Here is a 5,472-nt window from a genome sequence, read left to right on the forward strand (position 1 = left end):
CTACCGATTATTTTATACACACACAATATACTATTCATACATATATATACATGTATATATGTATATATACACATATGTGTATATATATGTTTATATATGCCTATAATGAAATAACATGTGTAAAGCTCTTTGAAAACTCTAATGTACAGCATAAATACCAGCTATGATGATGACATTCTCTACCCCTCAACAGTAGGGCAGCTAGGTGGTGAAGTGGATAGAGTGCCAGGTCTGGAGTCAGGAAGACTCATCCTCCTGAGTTCAAATCCAGCCTCAGACACTTACTAGCTGTGTGACCTTGGGAAAGTCACTTCACTCTGTCTGCCTCAGTTTCCTCATCTGTAAAATGAGCTGGAGAAGGAAATGGCAAATCACTCCAGTATCTCTGCCAAGAAAACCCCAAATGGGGTCACAAAGAGTTGGACCCAACTGAAATGACTGAAAACAACAGTACCCCCAATAGAATGGAAACTCCTTGAGGGCAGGGTCTAGCACAGTTCCAGGCACATAGCAGGCATTTAATAAACATTTACTGATTGAATGAGTAGATTGTCTCACAGTATAACGAGATTTTCCTCACTGGAAGTGTTTGAGCAGAGACTCAATGACCATTTGTCAAGAATGTCACGGAGGGAGATTCCCACACTGGGTAGAAAATGGGACTAGGTAACCAATGAGATGAATAAGTTCCTTCTCACTTTCACATTCTAGGATTCTTTTTCTTGATTTTGGTCTGGATCTGGAGTTTCTCCCAGTATGGAAGCTCCCTCCACTGAGGCATGTGATAATTTGTCTGTAGCTTGTTGTCATCTTTTACAGTGGCCTCAGGGATAGAGAAGTTAAGTGATTTGCATAGGGTCACATAACCAGGGTGTGTCACAGGCTAGACTTGGACAAAGGTCTTACTGATTCTGAGGCTAGCCTTCCGTCCACTAGGTTGTATTGCCTCTCATCTACGCCTCTGCCATGTTCAAATACACAAAATAATTCCAGGATGGAAAGCTGTAGGAACCTTACAGATCAACCCATCTACCAGGAACCCAGAGTCTACCCTGCATCTTGCCATCTGCTTGACCACTGGGCACACATTCCTCCCATCCCCTACCCCTTACCCATACCTTGGTTTTCTCTTGGTCTAGGAATGATAATCAAAACAATTCTACAATTTTTTCTGGATTGGGCTTGCTAATTAACTGCCCTCTGGCTCCACCCACCATCCCATGACTTCTTGGACCAAACCCCGCCCCCAATCTTAGTCTCAAATCCTCTATGTTTGTTGTCTGCTCTATTAGAAAGTAAACTCCTTTGATTCAAGGGTTGGTTTAGGGTCCATCTCGCCTTTATCTATACAGCCCCTGCACCTAGCCCAGTGCTAGGCACATCATAAGCATGTAATAGATGCTTCTTCATCCATTCACTCACTCATCTAGTCCAATCCCCATACTTTACTGATTCATACTTTTTTTTGGCAAGGTAATCGGGGTTAAGCGACTTACCCAAGGTTACACAGCTAGGAAGGGTCAAGTGTCTGACACCGGATTTGAATACAGGTCCTCCTGACTCCAGGGCTGGTGCTCTATCCACTGTGCCACCTAGCTGCCCCTAGATTCATTTTTATTAGGAAGAAATGATGAGTAGGATACAGACTGAGATTTTGGCCAAGGCTTCTAGTTCGATGACCATGTTGGCTATTCAAGATCCATTTCCTCCTAAATCAATTACTTAATGAAATCTATCCCAGAGTTTTATATTTTTTGTCACCTTCACAGTTTTACATCTTGGAAATAGGATTCTGACTGATTGAATTCCAAGTCTGACGTTGGTGTTTCCTGATCTCCGCATTCAGAGACAAGGAGAAGAGATGGAGGTAAACATTTAACCTTACAATAATTGGGACTATGCCTTTCTAGCCAGAGGACCACGAACCTGATTTATGACTGGCTTGGTTTGTCAGATCTGCATTTGAAAATCTAACAGGAGGTTAATATGATTCACCTCAGTACATTCTGCAATGCTTTGGTGGGCGGGGGATGGGGGGATTATTTAAAGAAATCATTTTTAGCTTAAACAATTTGGAGAAAGGAAAGAGAGAAAGAAAATTCTGTCCAAATTGGTGATCTTGAAGATTGTCAAGGAAAACCAGCTCCCCCTCCCCAATCACCCTACCTTGTCCCCATCCTCCCCACTACCATAAACATCAAATTCAGCTACCCCAGGTGAAACAGATTACTTTGGCACAGTAGTGTGGTGCAGCTAAGGTACCTGGGTTCAAATACTGGCCCTGTTACTTACTAGCTATGTGACCTGAAGGTCCCAGCTGGTCATGACCACCCTAGAGAGGCAACACAGAATAATAGATTAGGGTGCTGGTCCTGGGAATAGGAAGACCTAGGCTCAAATTTGACCTCAGACACTTACTTTACTGACTGTGTGACCCTGAGCAAGTCACTTAACTTTATAGTGTCCCAGGCTTCTTCCTTCCTTCCTTCCTTTCTTGGAGGCAATCGGGGTTAAGTGACCTCCCTGCGTCACACAACTAGTAAGTGTCTGAGGCCAGATTTGAATTCAGGTCCTCCTGACTCCAAGAACTCTATCCACTGTACCACCTAGCTGCTGGTGGTAACTTTCTAATATTTTCTAATATTAGAATTTCTAATATTTTCACCCCCTTTCTAATATTTTCTAAGAACAGTTGAAAGTTTTCTCACCTCATTCCCTACATCAATGAAATCACAGGATTAAATATATACAGATAAAAAACAAAGGCATATATATACATATGATTCCTAATGTATTATATATCATCCTAATAGAATATATATTATGCTATATTTTATATATATTGTATCCTATACACTATCCTTTCTTTTTTCCTTCCTTACTGTCGGTACTCATCTCCAAATCATTTCTAACGGACAAGACCGCCCCAGCATCCCATCCACAAGTGCTGAGTGATGAACAGCTCCACAGCAGGATAAATGATTGAGCTGATTCTGGGAGGAAAAACCACGCATCGGAAGGGGGAGGGTGGAACTGAAACAGAAAAGAAGCCCCTATCATAGCACATTAGCAAAATGCTCTGTGGCCTTAGAGTGCTATTTTCCTGTTTAAAAGAAAAACCCGAGGGTGTCAGGATAATAGGCGGAGTAAAGTGGAAAGACATTTTTGGACTGAGGAAGAAAATGGGTGAAATTCTGTCAGAGCTGTTTGGCTCCTGAGGAAACCAGAGTGGAAATGATTGTTTGGAGTTTTCCCAGAACAGAGCGTGCATTAGGCAGGTGGAGTGGGGGGGGGGGGCATTTGGGCAGAATTCCAATGCAGGGCTACTCCCTGGGGTTGAGTCACAGGACCCTAGTATCATAGGCTGAGATCTGGGACCATCTAGTCTGATCCTCTCATCTTACAGATGAGGAAACTGAGGCCCGGAGGAAACACAGCCAGTGTCAGAGGAAGGATTCTAACATTTTTACAGATGGTATACTGATACAGACTCATAGGCCCAGAGCTTAGTTCAGGGTTTAAACCCCTATTTTACAGATGGGGATTCTGAGGCCCAGACTTAGGTCACACCCCTAGTACGTCAAAATCAGAACCCAAGCCCTGTGAGTAGGGCTGGCACTAACCCCCTGAGTTGGCAGCCAGGAAAGCAGTGAGGTTTATTCTGATACGGTACATCGGGAGACGCATCCTGGAGGGAGTCTGGGGGATCACAGCTCCCAATCTAAAAAAGAGGAAATAAGGCCCCTGGTTTTAAAAATAACCTTTTTGGGCTTTTCTAATGAGGTCATTCAAAGAAGGTCTGCTCTTACCAGTCAAGAAGATGAGAAAGCCAGGAAGACGAGTTTTATAAACGAGTAAGATTTTGAGCTAGCAAGGGACCCAAAAGCTCCTCCAATAATACTTAAAATAACCATAGCTCATGCTCCCATAAGGCTCTGAGGTTTACAAAGTACTTTGCTTTCCTCATGGGCACTCTATGAGATTGATAGGGCAACAATTATTGTATCCACTTTACAGAGGGTGAAACTGAGGCATCCCAGATTTCTCATCTGTAAAGAAGTAGGTGAGAATATCGATTGAACCTGTTTCAATGCTTTTAGGCTAAAATAAATGTACATAAAGCCCTTTACAGGGTGATATCAAAATAAGACATACGACCCTCTCATACGTGTGATTCCAGAGATGGGAGGCCCACAGCTAGGTTGTACCTTGCCTGCCTTCGCCTTCTGGGAGCAGCGCTAACAAGCTGTGACACGGCGATCCAAGTATGGGATAACCCATCGTCCGCTCTCCTCACAAAGCCTGTCCCACTGAAATCGAATCACAGGCTTTGGTGAGTCCATCTTTTACACTGGGAACAGGTGGTTTACTATCAGGTCCTGCCCCGGCACCCCTACTGGGTAATACAAAACCGGGTCTTTTCTATTCCCAGCTGTGCTCTGAGACACATCGGTACTAGGTTACAAGCTGAAACCTTTCTTACAGGTGAGGAAACTGAGGTAGGGGAGAAGCCGAGGGCTTCGCTCTAAGTCCTGGAATCAGAATTCTAGAGTTGGAAGGGGTCTCAGAGTCAACTCAATCCTTGTCTGCTACATGAATCCTCTACAAAGATGGCAGCAGCCTGGTACAGTTGGACTGGGAGTCAGGGAAGCTGGGTTCGAATCCTGGCTTTGCCTCCATGATAAGTCTCTTAGCCTCCCATTGCTTCAATTCCCTAACCTGTAAAAAACAAGGGCACTGGACCACGGGAGCTCTCCGGTCCCTTCCAGACCCAAATCAATAATCCTACAAACCCCAGAAGGCAGCCATCCAGCCTTGATCAAGAACACTAGTTCTTTTTTTAATTTATTTTTAATAGTATTTTATTTTTTCCAATTATATATAAAGGCAATTTTTAACATTGATTTTTTATAAAATTTTGAGAAGAAAACACTAGCTGTAGAATTAGAGATTCTGGGTTCAAATTCTGCCTCTGACACTGTGTGTGATCTTGAACAAGACATCAGATCTCTGGGAGAGGAGATAGGGCACTGGACCCAGAGAGTCCAGAAGATCTGAATTCAAATCCTGCCTCAGACACTGGTGGTGTGAACTCAGGCAAATTACTTTGTGCCTTAGTTTCCTCTTTTGTAAAATGAAGGGACTGGACTAGATGGCCTTGAAGGACCCTTCTATGTCTGTAGCTATTAGCCTATGATCCACGATCCTTATTCCTGAATGAATGAATGAATGAATGAATGAATGAATGAATGAAAGATCATTTATTAAGCCCTTACAATGTAACAAGCACAAGGACACAGATACATAACCAAAGATCCCCTACCAAATCTGAGGCCCCTGTGGCAAACAAAAGTGCAGGCCTGGCCCCTTCTCTGATTGACCCCGCCCGGCTGTGGCCAGTCCCTCCCCTTCTTTACCTTTCCATAGCCCTCGACAAAGACTTAAGTAATGGCCTAGGGAAAATGCAAACAA

The sequence above is a fragment of the Vombatus ursinus genome, unplaced genomic scaffold, assembly GCF_900497805.2.
Source record: "Vombatus ursinus unplaced genomic scaffold, bare-nosed wombat genome assembly UNPS02003292.1, whole genome shotgun sequence".
NCBI classification, from domain to species: Eukaryota; Metazoa; Chordata; class Mammalia; order Diprotodontia; family Vombatidae; genus Vombatus; species Vombatus ursinus.